Here is a 25,576-nt window from a genome sequence, read left to right on the forward strand (position 1 = left end):
GGCAGGCAGCGCAGGCGCATGCTGCCGAGGCTCGTCCAGCCTCGGCGTGGCAAGCGGGATCGCAGCAGCACCCCGCGGTTGCACCCCCACGACCCCAAAGGCGCTGGGGTGGGAGCAGCAGCGGGGGCTGAAATCCTGCAGGCAGCCCCGGCCAAGCTCGGGGAGCACGACAGCAGCGCAGGTTGGACCCCCCGGCCCCAAAAGGCTCTGAGGTGGGAATGGTATCTGGTATCGCTTCTGGAATGTTGTATCCAGTTCGGGGCTCCTCAGTTCCAGAAGGACAGGGAACTGCTGGAGAGGGTCCAGCGCAGGGCAACAGAGATGATGAAGGGAGTGAAGCATCTCCTGTGTGAGGAAAGGCTGAGGGAGCTGGGGCTCTTTAGCTTGGAGAAGAGGAGACTGAGGGGTGACCTCATTAATGTTTATAAATATGTAGAGAGTGAATGTCACGAGGATGGAGCCAGGCTCTTTTCGGTGACAACCAATGATAGGACAAGGCGTAATGGGTACAAACTGGAACATAGGAGGTTCCACTTAAATTTGAGAAGAAACTTCTTCACGGTGAGGGTGACGGAGCCTGGAACAGGCTGCCCAGGGGGGTTGTGGAGTCTCCTTCTCTGCAGACATTCAAACCCGCCTGGACATGTTCCTGTGTAACCTCATCTGGGTGTTCCTGCTCCAGCAGGGGGATTGGACTGGATGAGCTTTTGAGGTCACTTCCAATCCCTAACATTCTATGATTCTATGGTTTTGGGGGGTGAAATCCTCAAGCCCTGGCCCTGCTGCAGGACACTGGTCTGCAACCCCCAATAGTCCCCGCTGGGCTGCGGGGACCTTCACTCCCCATCCCTGGGCATGGAAGCACCAGGCAATGAGGGGAGCTTGCACCCATCTCCCTGCTCCTCCAGTGCTTGGGATGTCCATGTCCCCCCTTAAGGTGGGATCCCACCATTTGGGATGTGTGGTGGACCACTCACCTCCTCACCAGACCATGACAGCGACCCTCTTCCATGGCATGGGACAGTAGTTTCTTTGTGGCCTGACCCAAATTGTTATTATCCCCCGAATGATCATAGAACCATAGAATAGTTTGGGTTGGAAGGGACTTTCAAAGCTCATCCAGTGCCACCCCTGCCATGAGCAGGGACATCTTCACCCAGATCAGGTTGCTCAGAGCCCCGTCCAGCCTGGCCTGGGATGTCTCCAGGGATGGGGCATCCACCACCTCTCTGGGCAACCTGAGCCAGGGTTTCACCACCCTCAGTGTAAAACATTTCTTCTTCATGCCCAACCTGAATCTCCCCTCTTTTAGTTTAAAACCATCATCCCTTGTCCTGTCATAACAGACCCTGCTAAAAAGTCTGTCCCCATTATTCTTATAGACCTCCTTTTAACTGTGAAGGTTTCCGCAGAGCCTTCGCATCTCCAGGCTGAACAATGATGTAGATTTCTCCCTCAGTGGTTGCCTTTCAGTTCGGATTTTGTCTCCCCTTCCCCAGCAATGTCCAGTTGCTCATTCCTCATGAAGTGTTCTACTGCCTCCGGCACTGATGGCGCTTTGCCTCCCTGTCATCTCTGCCAAACCTGCTCACTTTCCCGCTCCCCATCTCTTCCCTCCCTTCTGCCTCCTCTTATCTAACCAGCAAAACCCAGCACAGACACAGTGCGCCCCATCGCTAGCACAGCGTGTTCCTCTCCCTATTGATCTACCTTTCCGAACTCCAACACATTGCACTTTTTTTTGGTACTTCTAATTTGTCGAGTGACTGTTTTTTGGCAATTTACTGCAATTCCTGCTCATTGTGATCCAGGTTTGACTCAGCCTTTATTCATCTCTTGAAAAGAGATGAGGAGTATAAAGGTAGAATCAGATCTTTGCCTGCATCATGTAAGCCCTCTCGCCATCTCTGGCTGGTGTCATCACTGTGACTGTATGCTAACACAAAAATGGATTAATTATCTCATTTTATGTCATTTAAGGACCTTGGTGGAACAGTCTGGAGGGACCTCTGCAATACTCCACTAACAGAGACAAGTTTGAGACTTCCCTTTGTTCTCATACCGAGCCTTGCTCTGCTTTTAGCTCCAGCTGGAGGAAAGAAAATGGGTTATCAGATCTTCCAGTGATGGTCCCCATTCCTCACCAGGCTGCCAAATGAAGCAGCTTGTGTCAACTGTTAAACAAAACAAAAAAGTTGACCTATCTTTCCAGAAAAAAGTAAAGAACAGGATAGAAACTGTGGTGCTTCTTCATGTTTTGTGCTCCTGGAGCAGTTAGATCACAAAGTTGCTCCCAAGGATTCATTGCTGATATTAACTGTGGGATAAAATCCAGTGTTTGAGGAACACTGATTTCAGCTGGAGCAGCAGTTCTTTTTACATCTGCTAAAATAAAGCACACAAAGCTGCAGGTGCTCCTAGACATGCAGCAAGAGACTCAACCTGCAAATACATGGAAAAAAAATTATATTGTTTGGATTCGGCATGTCTTTTGTACGAGGAATATGGGTACAAGGTCAGCTTCCAGAAAAGTGCACTATTTTCTGCAGTTGTTTGGCCTTGAATTAAAATTCAGAGTGGGAAGTAGAACAGGCAGGGGCTGCTTGCAGAATTGCTTTCTGCAATATTGGGTTTACTGCCCCAGTGCACTGCTGATCCCAGGGACTCTCAAGGAGGCAATGGGGCCACTAACACAGCAACAGCACGTGGGCCAAGTGAGCAGATCTCCCATATGACACCGGGATGGCCAGGAAAGGGAGTACCAGAGTGTGTTCTGTCAGCTGCTCTGACACCCTTTTGTTTCACTAAATTAATTAATTTTAAAAGTCAGAATGGGAAGAACTCAATTTACAAATAAAAGGCTGGGTACTCATCTTCAGTGCTCGCTGTATATTACCAAAAATTATTGACTGTCCTCCGTGGGACTTGCTGTCTTCTAGCAAGAAAAATCACTATGATCTGAGATTATTTTTGTCTTGCTTCATGTTTCCAAATGACAGAAGGCCCAGAAATTTCTTGAGCTTTAAAAGCAATGTTGTCACTTTGGTTGCTGTGCTATTTGAATAGGATCTGAAATCCCGGTGATATTAAATCCTGCAAAGCTTACCTGAAGGCAGCATGGCAAAAATTCTGCAGTGCGTAGTAAGCGTGAGGCCAGAAAAAACAATATATATATATACTATTTTAAAAATTAATCAGTTTAGATAGACGTGAACTAATGAGGTAGAGGAAAGTTGTGCTGGATTTGAGAAGCATCGTGTAACTAGCACTAAAAACCAAACCAAAACAAAAAGTAACACCTATATATAAGGCAGCAGAGTTAAAGGATTTTTAAATCTAGTAAAAGCAGATGACAGTCAGTTAACTTGTCAGGTTTGAGAGCTGTATCTGAAATCTCGACCTAGTATTTTGATTCAAGTGAGAGGATACAAAAATAATTCAGAAGATTCATTCAAGTTGAGTTAAAGACAATTGCCCTGCTCTACTATGTTAAAGTACAAAAGAAAAGGACAGGAAGTAATCTAAGTAGTAAGTAACAATTTATACTGCAACAACTGTGAGATGTGTTTCAAGCCACATCTCCAGAATATCCTGTGTTTTATTGTGCCTCTCCATCACAGATAAGTTAAAGATGCCCTTAAAAGTGTACCTTCGTACTGTTGTTGTAAGCTGTGCCCAGAAAAAAACAACAGCTTTCAAGCATTTAGGATCCAGGTCTGTAAACGCTTCTTCCTGGCATCAGTGAGATGTTTGAAGTTAATCATGGACGTTCATGTTTGCAGAGCTCCAGCCATAGGTTTCCTCAGTTGTCATTTAGCTGTGGCTGGGAAGCAGCCATATGTCGCTAATGTTAATGACAACAAGTGAAAGGGAAAATTAAATGGCTGCCAGCTACTGTTTGGATGACAGCAATTAGTAACTACACCCGGGATTAGTCAGGCCTGTAGGCTGACATTGGCTTGCGTGGGAATACATCATAGGATAAATTAAACTATTAACCCTTTTTCACTCTGCCTGCTCGTGATGAAAGCTCTTTAAAGGCTTTGCCTACATTTCACTGCAGCTTTTGGAAAAGAGAGGCAATATAAAGCAATTTCTTGGAGCCTGCTCATTGGAACTCATTTTCCAACATTGGTAACTCTCCATGTGGTTAAATAACACACTCACTCTACCAGGGTAACTGATTTTTCCACAGAAGATAACATGTTCTTTTAATTTGCGAACACATCCATCTGTGGGCTCTACCACAGCGTGTTTTGCTCAGACATCTCCTTTTTCTTATGGACCATATATTTTCCGCTATAACCTGCTCATCTGCGCACCCTGCGCCATGGTATACATTATCTGAGACAAAAATTAACATTCAAGACATCTTGTCATCCCGGTGCTCTGCTTGTTGAAGATACGCTCTTGCTCATACAAACATTCTTACTTTTGGATTCCCCAAAGAAGTTATAAACATGTCAGATACACATTTTGAAGGATACTTTAAAGTGTTCTGAGCTGAAAGTGATGGTAGCACTCATCCAACCTGTTTTAATCACCTATTTTAGGAGGAGCTCAATGTCTTTTCTCTCCATTGACTGCATGGGGAGCCCAGATATAGACACCTACACATGGTCAAATGAAGCCCACCCCAGATAATTTTCTGCTGCCTGGTGTCCTCTTTAGATGAGGTTCATGTCCTCCAGCTTTAGGTGTGTATTAAGTGGTGCACATCCTTATGTAAACCCACACCTGCAAAACCCTGGAAAAAGGCTTTCTGGCTGGAGAAAAGCCAGGATCAGATTGTACTGCCTTTTTGTAATTCTCACTCCCATATGTAATGCTCAGCATTTATTCTTTCCCCTCCTTTCTTAATATCCTAGTTTCTGAACACTGTATTTTTGCCTCTTCTCCCTGAAGATGTTTAGAGTGCCTGTATTTCGCTTTCCTGCCAAACTTCATCTTTTGCATCCCCTTAAAGCCTCTGGGAGCCTTCCAGTTGTGATCTCTTTGTTCATTCTTTCTCTAGTTGCGACTTTAGTTGAATTTTCCTATAAATCTTGCTTGTGGCTTGACATTAGAGGAGCTCCTTGAATACATACGATTTAATATTGGCCGTGCAAAGGTTAGACATAAAAGACCCAAAGCATCTTTTTAATCTTATGGACCTGGAGAAGAGAGGTTAGAAAGCTCAGCTGTCTTGCTTGAATCTGAATCACAAGACATTCAACCATAAGAGAAGAATTTCTCTGCTTTTGAGATAGCCACATGATTTGACAGTTCCTTCTTTGCTTTCCAGACTAAGGGGAAAATAGGCGTTTTCAGTTTAAAATGCCTGCTGATTTTTTCGCCAGTGCATCTAGAATAAAAGGCAGTGTTCACTGCATTAAAATCAGTGTGTTTGTTTTGAGTAAGGAGAAACAGCAGTGGTAAATATTTCAGAGATAGCTGATGATAAACAGCAGGATCAGCATCCGAAGCCCTTTATTGTTGCTATTAGAGTTTCTTAGCCATTCATCCACAGATGCATTTTCCCAGCAGAATTATTTATTTGCTATCATGTAGCAGGAGTGTGTTGAGTAATGATGATTCTCTTGACTTGGTGTGCAAAGCTGAGCCTCATTAGATGACTGTCAGGGACCCATCACGACATGGTTACATCCAAAGAGGACACACAGTCTGGGTGGGGGGTCAGGTGAGAATTTAACAGAACTCTATTTATAGAGCACCAAGTGCAAACTCTTGGAAAGTTAAATCTATGTGCTCTGGCTGTGATGATTTGGTGTGTGAACTAAGTTAGGATGAATAACACCAAATAAATAGTTTTCTGCAGTAAAGAAAGCTTATTTGGGCTAATCCATTTTTATGGGAATGCCAGGAATATTGAGGCTGGTGATCACCATTGTAGGTTAGCAAGGGCTCTGCAGAAGCACATGCTTGGCTCTGGGAAAGAGCAAAAGGTAGAGTGGCCTCCACACAGTGCTGTATCCCTGCCCAAAGGGTCCTCACATTATCCAACTTCTCCAGCCACCATTTGCTCCTTGCGCCACAGTGCCAGGGGCTACTATCACATGGTGTGGTGGAGAGAACTCCCTCTCCCATCCACCCCACCAGAAGCATCTTGCTTCTCCAGAAAAACAGAAGTCAAAACATCGCAAGGCTTTCACATAGTTGGACTAGGTGACCTTTAAACGTCCCTCCCAACCGAAACCATTCTAGGCCTCAAGTAGTGCCAGGGGAGGTTTAGATTGGATATTAGGAAAAATTCCTTTCAGAAAGAGTTGTCAGGCATCGGAACAGGCTGCCCAGGGCAGTGGTGGAGTCACCATCCCAGGATGGGGTTTAAAAGATATGCAGATGAGGTTCTTAGGGACATGGTTTAGTGATAGTGTCAGGTTACGGTTGGACTCGATGATCTTGAGGGTCTCTTCCAACCAAAATGATTCTGTGACTCTGGTAGTGTACCCTGAGGCAAAAGGGTCTCATATTTTCTATTGACCAGTTTGATCTTGATGAAGGCTTTTGTGATTAAAAGGCTGCATTTTCAAAGGTCTTCCCAAAGGTCTTTCTGCTCCCCCTGAATCAATGACAACATCTCCTTGCTCTTCAAGGTCTTCAAAGAAAGCAATGCTGGGCTCTCCCAGACAAACTGGTGGGAGCCACATTGAGCCAAGATTAAAATGCTTTGAATGTCCCACCTGTTTGATAAACAGGAACTTTTGTAGAGATAACATATTCTATTGCCATATTGTTGCTATGGTTGGCAGCAAAATTAATTGAGCTGACATTGCCGATAGCGTTGACACATGCAATTGCAGCAAACAACTCTAACTCAGTATTAACAACGGTATTGATTTTCTGCTCCCAGGAGAGCCTTTGTAAACTTTCAAAACCCAGTTTTTCCAAATAAAAAGCACCCAAGCAAATGTCAGAGACTGTAACGAAGTCATTTCAGTAGAAGGCAGAGATGTAATTTGTCATGTGAGAAGACTGACTCTGATCCCACATATGCAGGTGTGAAATTGCAATGACCCTACAGGGTGATCTACAGGTCAATGTACAGTCCCACCTATATTTGTGGGGCTTCAGCTGTAAGGAGGCTGCAGCCACCCATGTTGCACCTGCCTCGAATGCTGTGAAAAGTGTGTTCCTGTGGGTAAGAATGTGAGTTAAAGCAGAGCATGTGGTGTTAGATGATTTTGCAGCTATGACAGGGAAAGTTTAAGATGCACAGTGCTGTTGGAAGCTCTCTTGGTATCTGAGAGGCTTTCACCTCCATCATCACCAGTCACTGAAGCAATAAATACCATCAAACATCTGCACTAATGCAAAACCTTCATAACGACCTTTTCTTCCCTCTCTCGCTTATTGCAATTAGATGAGCACATCTAACTGCCACATTTGTCATGTATTTCAGAAGTTATTTTGTCCTAACACTGAGACAGTCACTATTTGGATTTTCTGTAGTTCAGCTCTGTATGAGTCACAGAGTATTTACCCAGCACACTGGGCTCGGTTATGTTTAATTTCTGAAAACAATTTCCTGCATGCTCAAAAATAAAGATCACATAAACCCTTCACCTGTCTTGTTGAGTTTCCAGCCTTCCTCTTCTGAGACTCGGACACTTTTTCATTCATTAGACCAAGCTCTCTTTATTGATCTTCAGGGAAAGAGGGAGGTTTGGGGCCAAAACCCACAGAGCAGCAGCCCCCCAGCTTGGGGGCTTTCACCCCTTCCCAAGAGGGAAGAAGACTCATTTTGGGGAACAGATATACAGATCTGGATGATGGCTGGGCTTGCAGGAGAAGGGACCAGATGTCTATGTACCATAGCAGCCCTGTCCCCACCTTCAGGAGATGCCTCAGGCTCAGCCTTGGTCGCTCCACAAGTGGTTTTGGGGTGAATTGTCTCTGAAGCAGATGCTCTGAGTCCTATAGATTAAAGAGTATTATGATGTCTTTAGGAGTACCAGCTGTTTCACCCACAGGGAATATGGCATTATTTGAACAGGGATTATACCTTTGGCTGCACATGTTCACTTTTCCAGCTCCCTCAGGATGATGTTGTTTTGACATAAAGTCTCGGTTTGATTTGCTCCAGAAAATACTGATTGCTCTGTCAGCACCTTTAAATTGGGTAACACACCACAGCCTTCAAAATACACAAATGTAAATTTACAGTTTAAGGGGTGAAGTGATTTATTGCACTATAAATAGCCTACCACATCAACGTAAGAGTGCACTAGGATAAGTAGAATACTTGTAAAGGTAATTTTGATGCTTTATTAATCGTTCCCTCATGGATTTGCTTTCCTCTTTACCACTTCTCTTGGTGTCAGGTTTATTCCCCCTTTTTAAACTGCTGCTTAATTATGACCTTACCCAAAGGTGCCATTTCCCCAACGTCTTTCCCAATGCCCCATCTCCCTACAAGCTCACTTGAAAGAAAATATTGTGAATTGAAAGTCTGTGAGACGCTTTGGCTCATTTAAAACCCTACTTTCTGAACAGAGATTCAGCTTACGTGCCAGCCCCACTGGTTATGAAGGTGTAGAGCAGAGCAGCGAGGATGGGTCCCTGCAAGAGAGATGCGTCTGGTGGGTAAAAGGAGCTCTCCAGGGACGTGTTTTCCACTCTCGTCACTGCCACTGACTCATTCCAGGTACAATTTATTCTTTTGCAGAACATCAGCCCAAAACTTAGACCTTATTTGGGCCATAGTTAAAGGTTCAAGGTGGGATTTGAATAGAACTGAATGATGATTTTACATGACTTCCTCCCCAGACTGAACTGTAGCTTCTGCTTTCTCAGGGAAGCCACTTTAGGTTTCTTTATTTCAATTATTTCTTTCTCTGTCAATCAGTATTTACTCAGCCTTTGAGATGCTTGGGTAAGAAGGACTTACAGCAGGACAGGAGTGGTTTATCTGCCGGCTGATTATGGCCAAAAAAGTGCAGTATCTAGCAAATGAAGATGTAATGCAAGTCCCCTTCATCCAGGCTTCTTACAGGAACACACACACTCACACCAGAGCACTTGACTGCTTCTCCTCGGTACATGGATGCTCATTCCAGCCTAGACATGCCCAAGGAGAGATACAGGATGACCCATGAGGAGCCTGGTCTCCACATAAGCTCCACAGGGCTCCAGAGGAGCATCAGGCATCTCAGGATGGAATCAAAACAGGCAACACAAACCCAGACCAAAAAGACAGCAGCACGATGCTTCTGTTTTACCTGCATTTCATTACCCACTGAGGGCTGGAAAGATTCTTTTTTTAAACCCCTGGTGAGGCTCTGTATTAACTCATCACTAGATATTACCAAGAAATAGTGAAAGTGAGTGCAAGGTGAATCTTTAGTACCTCCAGCTTTGAAACATACAAACATTACTGTCATTAGAAACCCACAGACATGCAAGAGGTCAGCCCAAGAGAATTTGAAATTAACCTTGCAAATCGAATAGTGTGTTTGAATTAATGTCTAAAAATGTGCTTTACCATGGAGGTAAGGTAAAATGTCAGCCTGAAGTTAAAAGCTTTGTCGAAGCAATCTCTGTTTTAAGACTCAGAGTGACCCTTGATATTTATCAAGGTAATGAAAATACTACAAGCCTTTTCAAAAGCTGATGAGAGGTTGTATTCGGCTCACCCATCGTAATAACCAGGTGTTTTTGCCATAGCTGGACAACTCACTTCTCTACCACTTTTCCACATAGGGAAATCCTTCAGCCTGCTTATTCTTATTTCCCAGCATATTTCTGCTAGACTTCAGTGTTAATTAAATATACATATATTTATTTTATATTTATATTTAATTAACATATATATATGATAGATAAGATATACCTATATATATTTCTGGTGACTGAAGTGGCCTGACAGAGATAACCCAGCTGACCCCCAAACGTCCCAGACAACACAGCAGACAAAGATGCTTTAAGCAGGAGGGATAACAAAGGTGACTCAGCCCTCTTCCCGCTGTGTCACAAGTGGCTGAACAGAGACAGACGTCACCTCCCCACGCACGGGCACAGGCGATGATTTGGCCAGCTGAATGTGCAGGCTGCTGTTGTATAGGTAATCCATTAATGCCTGAGGCCGATGACAATAGGTCTTTAATTTCCTGAGCACAATATAAATAGAGAAGACAAAAACTGGTGAAGCCAAACTGCAAAGAAGTCCTATGTCAAAAATATCAAATGAGTAAATTATAATTTCTTTCCAAATGCAACATTTCCCTGCCTAGTCAATGCAGCTGGCTCATACTGCCAAGGACTTTCTTTTCCTCTCCCCAGGAAATCACAGGAAAATATTCAATCCCCCATTTGGAAGAAAATAAGGAGAACCAACCACAGGCTTGTGTCCCTGATAGTGAGGTAAAATATAGACATTTTTTTGGCGTTTGTGTAAGATGAATTGAGTGTTTCATCCTGCTCCAGTTGCAGTTGTCCTCCACCTACAAGAAGATCCAGCTCCACGGGTACCCTTTTGCATGTCTCCAGTAAACACAGGTAAAAGGAATTTCACAAATAATTTATCAGCCAAAAGCCAGTAACCTGGTGGCAGTAGAAGTACAATGGGGTCAAAAATCCTCCAAATTCTGAAGGTTTAAAAGTTGCACAGCTGCTGTAAAGTCTGATCCCACTTTTTGCCACCCAGCACACTTGAGTTTTTGTGCTAATGGACTGTAAGCCTGGATCAGGCCAGCAGGCCAGGACCTTCTCCATCTGTAATATATCTCCATCTGTAATACACCCCTGATTTTCAGACATCCCATTGCCAGTGCAGAGGTAACTGTAAGGTATATTATTGTTTATCTTTTGATATGTCACTCTAAAACTGTTTTCTTATTTTGCATTTTAGTCAGTGATGCTCATTTTACTCTTACCTTAAATGTTCCTTAATTGCTTCGGAGATTTGCAACATTCTTGGCAGAGTGTCACCTAGGGAAGAGCAGTATTAAAACAAAGCCAGCTTGCTGTGCCAAACATCCCAAAACGGTGTCAGGAGTCCCCAAAGTTGACAACTGTGAGGCTGCTGCAAGGCTGGCGACTGAGCTTATGGAGAAGGGACTTTCACCAGCAAATGTCAACCAAAGCTCCTGTAACGTTCAGCAGTTGCGAGGGGAGAGATCGTGGGGTCTCCATGCAATTGTAGCACTGAATTTATAAGACATATTTAGTAAGTGAGGTAAGAGTATGAGTGTTTTGTACCAACTGCAGTTTTGATTGAAGAAGATCGTGGGATGATTGCTATGCATTAAGTTATCGAAGGATTTTGACCTGTTACACTGATTTGCTAAAAGCAGATTAAAGCACTCTCTGATTTTTAAGGTGGAGCAGCAGCCAGAATATCAAACATTTCAGAGCCATCTGCTGCACATTTGGATTCACATGGCTTATTTCAGACATCTGCACTAAAGGATGAATGACATCCAACAGATACGTATTTCTCTCCACTGGCTAGAACGGTCTGGGCAGCTCGTTGAAATGCAGGTGTCTGTGCTGTAGATACACACTTGCTCAGGGGCATTCCAAACCAGTGCTAGTTTCAGAAGATAATTAAAAATCGCTGACATTGCTAAGAATATTTCCACTTGTTACAATAAGGATTAAATGTGACCCTACAAAGCTCCCACAAAGTATTTAAATGATTTAGCCCATATCATGATTGTTGTTTTCACCCAGCTTGTATCCAAACACAAAGTTATTTGTCCAAATGAGGGTCCACAAGTCACAGCAGGGTGATGCTGGAGAAACCAAAGTGCCCTGGGCCCAGCTCTGGGTGGAATTCCTCCTCTCCAAAACTGTAAAAACATGCAGTTTTCCACATAATAAAACTGAATTTGAACAGCTTTACAAGTTTCAACACTGCTTTGATTTTTGACCAGGAAAAAAGGTATGGTTTTTTTCAGCAGAAATGCAAAGTTATCATGTACGATTTATATTAAACGAACATGCCCCATTGAAATGGTACCATTATGCAGAATAACTGAAAGCAGAGCCCTTGCTAATCTTAGAAGCGTAGGTCTGGAAGCAATCTCCAGGGCAGGGGATACCTCATCCACATTCCAGGCACTGAAACACCCGGCCTCGTGCAGCCATTCTGGGAGCTGCTTTTATGAAGATCATTATCTTTTTTAACCTCTATGCAAAATTCACAGGAAAGGAGAGCGCTCAGAGACAGTATTCACTTTACATCGCTCATGGTAATAGTCTGACATTCCTGAAGTCCTTATTATTCCATACAGCAAATAAAAATATATGCATCCAGTTTTCATTTTGATTTAGGCCAGAGAAGACAAATTCTGGTTTTCAGAACCAGTCCTGCCCACTTACTTCATAAAATCATCCCCTGAGAACTCACTTTTGTTACCCAAAGACATTCTGCCTTTAATCACGTCATTAGGAGAATCACCTCTCAGATCCGCTGTAATGCAGAACTGCTCTGGGTTGCCTCAGAGAGCGGCTTTGGACAGAAAACAGCATAAACTGCTCTCTGAGTCGTCATTGTAGCCCTGGAGCATAATAACAACATTTCTTCATAAAACAGAGGCAAAGTTACTGAGTTGTAATTCTGAGGCAAAGAATAAATAAAGCAGAAGCAAAGCTGAAGGGGAAGGAGCAACGTTCCTCCTCTGTTTGTTTGATAAACAAACATCCAGGAATAAAATACAGAAACACTGGTCTTCTGCCCCTTCACAGCCGACTCATTACATGGGCAGAGCTTTAATTTTGGGTGGACCCCCACTGTCATTTACATGGGACAATTCATCTTACACATAATTTCAGGTTATTATTGAAATTATAAGAGACAGGAATCCAGTGTGACCCTGCTAACTGGGATTTGCTTCCTAGCTAAGCCCTGTCTATAGTGGTGCTTAAAGACGGTCATGATTTCCTGCTCAAATTTTATTCTAAGGGGAATATGGATGAATCAAAAGAAGTAAATCACACAAAACCTTTTTATGTGCTAGTGCTAATCACGGGATTGAGACATTCCAAACTCTCTTTTGGAAGGTGTAATAAAGAGTGATACAGAGATGGACAAGTTACCTCATTAAGAAGAGTTATATGAATCAAGCTAGTTTTTCCATTTCGTTTCTTTTGTTTTGTTTCAGGTGAGTTTTTTTGGTTTGTTTTTGTTTGGGTTTTTTTAGGAATTACATAAGATTTGATATGAATAGGATTCCCCCTAGATAAAACTGAAAGGAAAGAAATTGCAGTGCTTTCACACAGTAAAATACCATCTGCTTCTATTTAAGAAATCCACAATAATGGAACCCGAAACACTTTGATCAGATGTTTAATGTGACTTTAAAAGTTTTGAATTAGTATTCCAGATCAGTCTTGCAAAAAGTTGTCAGCTCCAAAATTGCTTCTCAGCTCCTTCCCGTGGCAACCGAGAAAGAAAAACACAATATTTCATTCTCTGAGAACAATTAAAAAAATACTTCCCCACAAACTGATGAGTTTGTTACAAACACAGAAGAAAACTCTGACATGTACACAGTTATAAACATCAGATTTGTGTCAGACCGAATGAAATGGCTCTTACTCTGGATCGCCCACTTAAGGAGAATTTAAGAGTCTCTTCCTATAGACTGTAAATTGGAATTTAATATCCCGGCATAGTAAGACTGCAAAATGAATATGCCACAAAATGAAGATTGAGTAGAAAGTTAAAATGGCAGAAGGATGTTTCTCTAACCCCCAAAAAAATATTAGGAATCTCAAATACAATTTAATGCATTTCAAAATAAATGGCTGCAGAGGCATCGCTATGACCTTGCAGAGATTTTTTTCAGCCATTGTAGGACATGGCCAGGGGAAAGGAGAACAAAATCTGGTATTGTTTTAGGCTGGATCAGGACACCAGACACGCTCAGGAACAACTCAGAAAGCTGAAACAGAGGCAGAAAGGTGAGGCAGGTCACCATGAAGGATCTGAATTAGGAGTGAAGCGACTTCAGAGACCAACAGGTTGAGAGATTTGCAACAAAAGGCCAAGGCAAGGTCACACTGGTAGGGCTGATACTGGTTTGTGGCAAAGGCAAGGAAGAGGAGCCACCTTAAGAAGACATCCTCCTTAGACACAGACTCAGCAGAGCCTTGTTTTGGGTGAAGCCCTTCTTCTCCAGCATCACCAGCACATCCTGTTGCCCTTGCGGTGGTGGCGCAGCCCAGCCTTGCCCTTCTATAAAGCAACTTATGGGAGGTATCTAAGCTTCTACCAGTCTTCAAGATGGGAAATCAATACACAGTGTGGGCAGGCATTTAGAATCATAGAATCAAAGAATGGTTTGGATTGAAAGGGACCTTCAAGATTGTCTAGTTCCAACCCCTGCCGTGGGCAGGGACACCTCCCACTAGACCAGGTTGCTTGAACCTGGCCTTGAACACTTCCAGTGATGGGGCACCCACAACTTCTCTGGGCAGCCTGTTCCAGTGCCTCACTATCTTCATAATGAAGCATTTCTTCCTTATATCTAATCTAAATCTACCCTCTTTCAGTTTAAAGCCATTTCCCCTTGTTCTGCCCCTATATGCCCTTGTAAAAAGTCCCCCTCCAGCTTTCTTGTAGGTCCTTTTTAGGTACTGAAAGGCCACAATAAGGTCTACCTGGAACCTTCTGTTCTCCAGGCTGAAAAACCCCAGCTCTCTCATCCTGTCCTCATAGGGAAGGTGCTCCAACCCTCTGATCACGGGTCTCCTCTGGACCATCTCAAGCAGGTCCAGCACTGCAGGCAAGGTTGCACCAGAGCAGATTAGACAGAACGTTTTGAAACACATAGATTTCCTTGACCTCTTTGGTAGAGAGAAACAGCCCTTTCATAGGAAAAACACAGATATTCTTGTATTTAAATATACCATGGTCAGTACTTCATGGTCATCTCTGGTGGTCACAGAGGTCACAGCAAACTTTCCAAAGCTTGTGAAACATGGGCTGGGTTGGGTAGATGAGAGTGGCCCGTGGCTATTCTTACCTGGGCAGGGATGGTGAGGGATCCAGGAGAGAGCACCAGGAACTCTGCACTCACGACTGTTGGTTTCTTTAGCTTCTTCCTGACAGCATGGAGTGTTTGACTTAAAATCGACATTATGGCAGAAATGTTTGCTCTTCCCTAAGATTTATAAGGAAATAAGACATAGAACAGTGACAAAACCTATTACTTGTACCCCAAAAAGAAGAGAGCAATGGAGCAAAAAGCTATAATAACAAAATTGCAAAATAGCAAAAAGAATTCCAGAGGAAGTCATGACACATGTTCCTTGTAACCTTGTTTATCTCAAATCTGATGCAAGATACCTTAAAAATACCCACTTAAAAATGCAAGATTTGTATGTGTTCATGTGTTTCCCTGTATGTATAAAAACAAGTCCAAAACTGTTCTGTAACGTAGAAGCTGGCAACTTCCCTGCCAGTTTTGGTAAAAATAATGAGTTCCTCTCTATTATTGTTGAAAACAGTTGCTTTTCTTCAGTAAACTATGTAAATTCTGGCTGTGTAAGTATTTATTATTTGAAATTCAAGAAGAGTTTAGAAAACATATTCTCAGTTACTAAAACGCCAGACTCCCAAAATATTACTATTTGGATTTTATGTATTTTTCTGCAATTGTCTAGAAAATAAGGAGTTAAAATCAAACATTTGTCTCCTACCCAGTTCTGGGACAAATAAACCTTTCACAGGAAAAGAGTAATTAATGCATTTATTCTCTTTACCCAGTTAAGGAAAAGGTAAACACAATTCATTTTCTAGAGGTGTTACAGTGGAAAGCAAAAGCCATATGGTTTTCCCTAGGATTTGTTAACCTATATTAAGTGATAATTGAAATCGGATTACTTTTAGATTATTCAGGCTACGTTATTTTAAAGGCACATGAACACAAGTACATTTTAAATCTTGAAGATATCAGCAATCCTGCCCTTTCACCTACGCATGATGTACATGATGAGGAAGAAATGGCCACTTCTTTAGATTACAGTGGAAATGAGATGCCCAGCTCCTACCTTCAAATCGCATCTCCAGTACCATTTCCACCCCAAAACCAGGCATTTTCCATCATATCTGTTAATGTGATGCTCATAAGCTAGGAAAAACCCCCAAAAAACACTCCCTGAACCATCCAGCTGCTACAGCATTTAATACTTAGATATCAAAATATCACAGATCAGACCAGCATAGGTTTATTCCAATTCTTTCTGTCTTCCCCATTTAATTTGTACACTTGGCACTCTCTCAGTATTGCCCAATTTGTACATTTGAGGTGTGCATATCAGTGAAGCGAGGCGCCTGGATTGGAAAAGCATGTACCCTTGCCAAGACAAATAAGCTGATCAGATGCAATCATAAGGAAATTTTGAAGAATGTCATCTTTAATTCCTGTGAAATACACCTCTGTCTGGGTTTCCCGATACACTGAATGCCTTCCTATAAAAGCCTCAGGGAACAAATAGAATCTGCTAAGGTTATTTCAGTCTGTAAATGGCTGTGGCCTCATGAAGACAAACTCACTCTTTTCATCTGTACCAGCTGCAGAATTGGCTCCAAATCTGCCTAGAATCTAATAAATCATTCACATCACCTTTTTTTTTTTATTAATAGATGAATATTCATGGTGATGCTTTGCAATTATAATTTGTAGGATGATAAATTAGTGGCAAAGTTTGCACAGAAATAGCCGGCTCCTATTTAATTATCACACATCTTTAAGGCACTTGTTGAAATTGCCTATAGGAACTCAGAAGAATATTGTCAAGTAGTGAAACTTGAAGTTTGCAGATAGTGTTGCTGAGAAAGACACAAGTGAAAGCTTTGATAGGAGAGAGAGAAAAGGTTAGAAGGGAACTCCCTCTTCAGTTCCTTATTGCTTTTTATCTTTCCTTTTGGAGGTTCTCAAAAATCAATGCAGGCAAAGTTTGGAAGTGGGCAGAGTTGCACTGTCATCCCTGGCCTTTTTGTGTGTCATTCTGGCACTCCTGGCTGTGCAAGCTTTCCCCCAGTTGGCATAATAAAGCCTGAGTCATTTTCTCCTTAGGGAATAAAGCACAAAGCTGAACACCAGGACTGAAATAGCTGCACACCAAGCATGAAATTTCTCTTTGGTACGAAAGCTAATTTGTGTAGAGGGAGCATCTGTTCAAAAAGCAATTCTGCCCATCTCTACTCATTGGAGTATTGACGATGTGAGTTGGGTGATTCAGTCCATTGCAGATGAGGTCTCCAGCAGGGTGCTGGATCTATCTACAGCTTCCTCGAGCTCTACAGACAACCTACAGCTTCCAGCTCTTCTGCAATCCTATTGAGATAGTGGAGATGCACAACACTGAACATCACCCTCTGGTGCAACCATCGTGAAGATCCTCACCTGTTCCCATCTTGTTCTTATGTAGTCTTTATTTAAGTGTAATTACATGTGTTGCATCAGAAACTTCCTCATTAAAAATTAAAATAATGCAATGGTAAAACAAGCATATGTGCTTTTATTCAGGGCTGATTTTTAAATCTCAGGTCTCCTTTTACAGAGCTGAAGTATCACAGGGCTTTTCATGCCAGCTCAGGTTCTCCGTGATTTTGTGAAGGCCAGATACTGAGATTTTATTAATATTTTGACCCTGTAAAACATCCCTATGGCATTAAAACACTCATGAAACTTAAACACAACTAGTGAGTGAGTTTTCTTCCATTTCTGTATGGAAGGGCTCATGTATGTCAGGGCTCTTGCAGGATCCAGGTTGGGTTCAATCACAAACCTGCCTTTTTCTTTCCCCTTCTTTCCCTTCCCTTCCTTCCTCCCTAAATCCTCCTCTAAATCTCTAATACTCTGAATAGGATATAAATGCCTGGACTATAAGTGGGTGTTCACTCCAGGGTTAGCCAGAGAATTAAGCTATTATTTTGTCTCCTAGCAATAGAGTGACAATCCAGCCATTTTTGCAAAAATATTTACCACTGCTGGGGACTGACCCCATCTCCCTCCCTCTGAACCAGGTGCTGCTCTGGCAGCTCTGCCTGACCCAGCCAGCAGCTACAGCACAAATAAACCCAGACGACATCACATTGATTCAGCAAGCGTCGATGAGAAAGAAGAGGACAGCGGAGGGGAGGAGAGAAAGACTTAGTATTTTCAATAGAAATCCATTGCTGGATTAAGCTCAAGAAGTGGGGCCATGTGAACCTCATGAGGTTCAACAAGACCAAGTTCAAGGTCCTGCACCTGGGTCGGGGCAACCTCCCGTATCAATCCGGGCTGGGGATGAAGGGATTGAGGGCAGCCCTGCAAAGAAGGACTTGGGGGTGCTGGTGGATGGGAGATCGGACATGAGCCGGCAATGTGCGCTTGCAGCCCAGAAGCCAATGGTGTCCTGGGCTGCATCACAAGGAGCGTGGGCAGCAGGTCAGGGAGGTGATTCTGCCCCTCTGCTCCGCTCTGGTGAGACCCCACCTGCAGTGCTGGTCCAGCTCTGGGGTCCTCAGCACAGGACACACATGAACCTGTTGGACAGGGGCCAGAGGAGCCACAGGAATGATCCGAGGCGGGAACAGCTCTGCTGGGAGGACAGGCTGAGAGAGTTGGGGTGTTCAGCCTGGAGAAGAGAAGGCTCCAGGGAAACCTTATTGCAGCCTTTCAGTGCTTAAAAGGGGCCAATAAGGAAGATGGGGACAGACTTTTTAGCAGGGCCTGTTGTGATCGGACAAGGGGTGATGGTTTTAAACAAAAGGAGGGGAGATTCAGGTTAGATATGAGGAAGAAATTTTTTACACTAAGGGTGGTAAAACCCTGGCCCAGGTTGCCCAGAGAGGTGGTGGATGCCCCATCCCTGGAGACATCCCAGGCCAGGCTGGACGGGGCTCTGAGCAACCTGATCTGGGTGAAGATGTCCCTGCTCATGGCAGGGGTGGCACTGGATGAGTTTTGCAGGTCCCTTCAAACCCAAACTATTCTATGATTCTATGATATGTGCCCTGGAAACAGAAACCAAACCACTGTCCTTCAGCCAGCAGGTAGGACTGTGTCAGGTCAGGACGGACTGTGACTGGTAAGGGAAACAGAGGTAACTCTGCATGAAGGATTGTCAGGGCAGAATTTAGCAGATTATAGACAAAACTCTAAAGAGGTTTTCTGACTCCCTGTTTCCCATTTATTTTTCTTGACTCTTTAATGCTTTTCTGAAAGCTTACATTTGCTATTAACTATTTATTCACTTGACAAATGTATTAACATGTTCTAGAAAATCTGCATTTTGGAGGAATCTCTTTCATGGTCTTAAGTCAAACCATGGGCTGTTTGGAACAAAAAGAGATCCTGCAGGTCTCTTGAGATCTGTTGAAGAAAATGGAAATGTGCAATTACATTCTAGCAAGTATATTCCTGATGAGGTTGATTTCTCCATATACAACTGACACAACTCTAATAAAAAATAAGTGGATTTCTGCAAGTCCTGAAATCACAGCTCTTCAAATTAATTCTGATTCAGCATGGTGCTTACGTACTTAATCAAAATTATAGCAACACATGGGAGCTGCAGTGCTAGGTGTCCCTGATTCTTCATGGCTATAATAGATGTAGATGTAATGGATGGACCTTTCCACAGAATATTTATAGGGTGAGACTGTCAGGTCGTCCATAGACAGATATTTTCTGAGGCTGTGAAACTGTGGAGCCAAAATTCAGGTATCTAAGATACCACATCCTATCTGAAATTGATAAAAAATAGACAAACAAATAATCTAAATAAGTCTGGAAAGCATGTCTTGCAGCAAGAGGGAAAAGATATACCCTTTTCCTCATTTATTCAAATAAAGTTAAAAGGTGCTTTGTGCACAGATGCCTTGGTCACAGCCTGTTCAATAAATGTGTTTTGGATTCTAGGCAGTTTCTTCCCCCCCAAAAAAGACATAATGAGAACCAGCTCCAGCTGGAAGCTGATGCTAAATAATTTCACATTAAAAATAAGATAAAGCACAGAAAGGTGACAGGAAAGGTGAGTCATGGAACAATATGCATAGGGTTGTGCTGGTTGCATATTACCAGAAATCTTTAAATCATGGCCAGATGTTATTCTGAAAGGTCTGCTACAGCTGAAGCAGAATTTCCCGCTCCATGCAGAAATTACCAAGTGGGACTCAGAAGTTTGTGCTGTTCAAGATGTGAATTAGAGGCAACAACAGACCCTTGTAGCTAAAACCTGATTTTGCAACACTGCTGAAAGTACATGTGAATGTAAAACGATATTGGTAACAACTGGCACGTGAGGTCTCAAAATCTAATTCATAAACTCATCAATCAGAAGATGACACTCAGTACAGCATTCATCCCTCCAGAAGCAAAAGGCTTGATGGGGAAAACAAGAAACCTACCAGCAAAGGTTATTTTCAGCACACTGGACACTGTATGTCATGGTGACTGTTTGCCTGCCTCCACTTTATAAGTCGAGAAATTCTTTCTCTCTGCTCCTCTCTCTGAGCGCTGTGAAAAGGGGAGACCGATAAAACCTCCACTGAAAGTATAACAGAAAAAGAGCAAACAAGAGCCAAAGTAAATAACAGCTGGTTCAACAAATATGAATTTCAGGTAATGGTCATAAACAACAGGCTGGAGCTGTGGATGCTAATAAAGTGAGAGCAAAGATCAAACCCTGCTTTTTAACAACAGGGCTTGCTTCAAAACAACAAATAAAATGAAAGTTTGGTCCACAAAACAAAAAAAAAAAGGCATTTGACACTGTGAGTAGTGAAAAGAGCCCTTTATCCCAGCAGTCCTCCAAATCGTAGCATGTACAGGAGCGGTGCCTCCAAACAAACTGGCAACAAAAAGGTACCTGGGAGACTGAAATTGCTGCCGATCCTGCTGACCAAGCTCCCTGTTTCATAGCATTTTTCGATCTGTTGATCCACATCTGCCTGCCATCTCTTCTCCGATAAACAGACTGCAAACTGTTCAGAGCAAAAACATCTTTTTTCTTCTTTCTTTGTGTGGTGGGTTACACAAGGGGGTTCTGGTCTTGCCTTTGACACTCTGGATCTATGGAAGCAGTTGTAACAGTAATCAATAATATTTCATCCTTAACCACTAGTGTGTGCAGAGCCCCTGTTAAAAACAGAAGAACTCACACTGGTATCCTGGCTTTGAAGTTTAGGGAAGAGATTCAGCAGCTAGAGAGATACTGAGGATATTCATCTATTGCAGGTCAAACCCAGGGAAGGTCGGTCTCGGTGAGGTTATTGCTGGAGTTGGTTTCTTCCCCATCCGCGAGTGTGAGGTTTCGGGTGCAGCTGTGCAGACACGCCAGGGCAGGATGCTGAGCCACGGGGATGTCGATACTGATCCAGACTCTCAGCTCCTATGAGAAGCATTAGCCCTCAGATAGCTGTAAGTAATAATAATCACAAGAAAAGTCCCATTATTGTCTTAATAGCTCTATAAACAATTTGTCTCATTATTTATTTCTTTGTTTGCCAGTGCAGCAATCTGAACACAGATAGCCAGGAAATATATTTTTCCGTCATGTGACATTTGGGGTCTGTTGTCAGCTTGCTTTCTGCACAGTGGCAGAAAAAAGGTGGAGGAAATGAAAACCATCAGCATAGCCGAGAACCTTGTATTAAAAGTATTCACTTGGGCTGGAAGAATGTACCTCTGAGTCAAAACCATCTTGAAATCAAGGCACAAAGATCTCTGGCTGACCCAAGGATTAATTAATTGATTAGAAAAAGGATAAAAGATCCCACAGGAGAAACTGAGGATCATGCAGGGAGACCAGAGCTGTGGTACTGTGGTGTGCAGGAGCTCGGCTGAGGACCAGGTCACCACCCTGGGTCAGGACTCCAGCCTGGTGCTGTCACACATCTATTCCTTCCTCTACCTTTTTTATCCTGTTTCTTCCACAGGGAAATTGTACTTTTGGAACTGGGAGGCAAAGGCAGCCGGAGGTAAAGAAGCTTTTCTCCAGCTTCCCGTGCTCTGATGAGGATTGTGGTTCTCAAAATGTGATGGGCAAATGAGTGAATGACAGTCAACCAACCTCCATGCAGTATAACCCACATGTTATTCAGCCCTGAAAATTATTTCAACCCGGCAATGGCTACCTGAGTGGCCACGTTAGGAGGCAAAATTAAAGAGCCAATTTCAAATTCAAGAAATAAAGGAATAAAAATGTTTGCTAATTATTTAGTTTGTGGATATTGCATCAATGTCGATCAAACTTCATGGCATTTTTAGACAGTAAATAACATCCTCCTTATCTCAAAAATTGAAAACCTGTCAGGCTCACAATGATGAGAGAGAAGGAAAAAGATGCTAAAACACACTATAACATGACAGTGCTTGGACTGGAATTTAAATTGGTCTTATACCTTTCAGTGGAACTAAACTCAGCTATAACCACGTTATGAAACTGTGAAAACCTGTATAGGAGCTCAAACGGGAATATGTCACACCACAAGAACAGCTGTGTTAAGAGATGACACCCCAGAGGCTGATGTATTTTAAAATGACAGCTCAGCCTTCTCACTCTTAGAGAAAGGAAAATAATAATATTTATTATTTTAAAGGATATTTTTGTTGTGGGTTTTCTTACTGAAAATAAAGCTTTTGTGATCAAATAAAAAAATTGTTACCAATAACAGTTTCATCACCAACTTTTTTGAGAGAAAAGCCTCATGTTTGGAAAAAGGGTGAATTGAAAAAGTGAATAGTTCTAATTTTCAACCAGGACAAGGCATAAGTACTTTATGCAAGATTAAGCAGCAAGGCAGGAGTGAAGTGAGGAGACAGAACTCCTGGGTCCCTGCTGTGTGTGTGGCCCTACCCCTATACTGCGCTTCTTTCCATATATTTACAGTAGTCAGGGATTTCCTACATATAGACATGGGATGAAATGTATTTGCACAGAGCTGTTCAAATAAAAAAATAATGATTACCTGCAATGAGCAAACCGAAAACAGAGAAATTTCTAAAGGAAACTGTCTCTCATACTTGATGCTGGGATATTGATGAAGTATATTCTCAGGTTTTTTTTCTCCTTGTGATAAACTTGACTCACCTTTTTTCCTAATGCCAAAGCACAAAATAGATATTTTTGTTAATTTACTAAGAAGTTAATTCTCTTTGCAATTTTTTTAGACTAATCAACATAATGACGTTGCATAGAAATAAATTCTGGGAAAACAAATCATGCTTTTATTCATTCATTCATTCATGCAATATTCACATCTCAGCTCTTTATGGGCATTATGAAGCTGTTACACACTGTAAGGTTAAAAGAGAGTTGCACAGAAAACAACTGAACTTGACATCCAGATTCCATGAAGGTCACAGAGCAAGAAGGACTTCACACAATTTCACAGAGTACTCAGGGCAAACATCTTATCCTACTGAATTCTGATAGGTGTCCACATGCAAATCCCTTCATCTGAATCCTACCAAAAGTAGGAGAAGGCTGGATGCAGATACAATCTCTCCAAATGGCCGTTGCCAGCTCTCAGCCTTCACTTCAGATATAAGCAGCTCCAAATTTAGGAAATATTCAGAACCGCGTTTGGAGCACACAGGAAATCTGCAATCGAATCCTACTTTTTAATGCTGGAGTCTGAATTTCTTGCTACCAACAGTGTCTGAGAGCTAAGGCAATTCCATCAGCCTGAAAGAGCAGGATGTAAAAGGCTGGATCCTCGCTAATGTCAATTAGAAGGGCTTCTGTAGCCAATCATGGTTAGAAAGGGAAGCAGAGAGGAAAAAGCTGGTGTGCAGCATCCTGCATCTGACCTGGTAGACGGACTGGCCTGACTCACAGCAGCTGCCGCAGCGGGCAGCAAACAGCCCTGAGATTAAAGGCACAGTACAGAAAAGAAAAAAAGCAGATAAAAACAAATAAATTAAAAAAAACCCACACTGATCTCAGCCACATCACTGCATTTATATCACCATTATTTAATTGTTCTTTTATTGAATGAAAAACTTCGATATTTACCGTCTATTTAAACGTCCGTCTCTTGGTTTTGTCTCCATATTTTTCCACTTACTCTTCACAATGGCTGTGACGTCCATACACACTACAGGGATACATGAATTATTAAAAGCTATCTTTTCAAGAGGTCTGAGGTGCTATGAAATACCTGAAAGGGACAATGTTACAATCGACATTCTTTCAACCATGCATTCAGTTTGTGTATTTTCCTAGATGTTTTCATGTATGTAACCAGAACCGAATTTTCCTCTGAAAGAATTGGGAGTTGCTCGGCTTTCTAATTGTAGGGCTGTTTGCCACAGCTGTCTGAGACACAAAAGACAATATATCTCAACGGGAATTTGCAAATAAAAGTCTAAAAGGGGTGTGTGATACTTGTGTAAGGACCTCAACTTCGGGCTTTTTACATTCTATGACTCCCTGGATTTCAGCCATTCTGAAAAGGGTCCTCAATACCCAAATATCAGTTAAAAACATTGTATAGCATTGGCTCCCAACATGCATGTTCCTGATGTATATTCAAAGAAACAGTTATGACCGAAGTTAAGAACATAACTCAGTATTTACATGCTGAGAATCCTGAAGGCTGATATTTTTCTCAGCAGGACTGTGCTGAAAAAGGTGAAAATCCTATAGATGCTGAATGCACATGTTTCCTCCTGTTCACAGAATCACAGAATAGTTTGGATTTGCAGGGACCTTAAACATCATCCAGTTCCATCCCCTTTGCCATGGGCAGGGACACCTTCCACTGGACCAGGTTGCTCAGAGCCCCGTCCAGCCTGGTCTTGAACATCTCCAGGGATGGTGCATCCACAGCTTCTCTGGGCAGCCTGTGCCAGTTCCTCACCATCCTCATGGTGAACATTTCTTCCTCATCTCCAATCTAAACCTACCCTCTTTCAGTTTAAAATCATCGCCTCTCATCACTACAGCCCCTCCCCATCTTTCCTTTTAAGCACTGAAAGGCTGCAATAAGGTCTCCCTGGAGCCTTCTCTTCTCCAGCTGAACACCCCAACTCTCTCAGCCTGTCCTCCCAGCAGAGCTGTTCCAGCCTCGGATCATTCCTGTGGCTCCTCTGGCCCCTGTCCAACAGGTCCACGTGTGTCCTGTGCTGAGGACCCCAGAGCTGGACCAGCACTGCAGGTGGGGTCTCACCAGAGCGGAGCAGAGGGGCAGAATCACCTCCCTGACCTGCTGCCCACGCTCCTTGTGATGCAGCCCAGGACACCATTGGCTTCTGGGCTGCAAGCGCACATTGCCGGCTCATGTCCGATCTCCATCCACCAGCATCCCCAAGTCCTTCTCGGCAGGGCTACTCTCAATCCCTTCATCCCCAGCCTGTATCTGTGTTTGGGATTGTCCCGACCCGGGTGCGTGACTCTCACCTTGTCTTAAATGGAAGAACGTGCAAGAATTCAACCTCAAGACTATGATCTTAACATCGATGACTTTTGACTTTCTTTACAAACTAGCTGATTGATGACACAATATTTTAATTGGCATATTGTTCATTTAGAAGGAATAAAGAGTGATTTTATGTTTCCTTTTTCTTGTCAGTTCTGTAAGTAAAGATGTTTTTTTTTCCCCAAATATAGATTTTTCTGATGCCCAGTG

General features: G+C 42.8%; 1 long non-coding RNA gene across 1 annotated transcript; it reads left to right on the forward strand.

Annotated features, from left to right (window-relative positions):
* Positions 1-33: 33 nt before the first annotated feature.
* LOC110365974 (uncharacterized) lies at positions 34-23,875 on the forward strand. Its single transcript, XR_002425936.2, has 5 exons — positions 34-212; positions 8,497-8,647; positions 10,282-10,362; positions 21,180-21,362; positions 21,881-23,875. It is a non-coding gene; the product is annotated as an uncharacterized LOC110365974 (long non-coding RNA).
* Positions 23,876-25,576: the final 1,701 nt, after the last annotated feature.

Source organism: Columba livia, chromosome 1, assembly GCF_036013475.1.
Source record: "Columba livia isolate bColLiv1 breed racing homer chromosome 1, bColLiv1.pat.W.v2, whole genome shotgun sequence".
Classification (NCBI taxonomy): Eukaryota; Metazoa; Chordata; class Aves; order Columbiformes; family Columbidae; genus Columba; species Columba livia.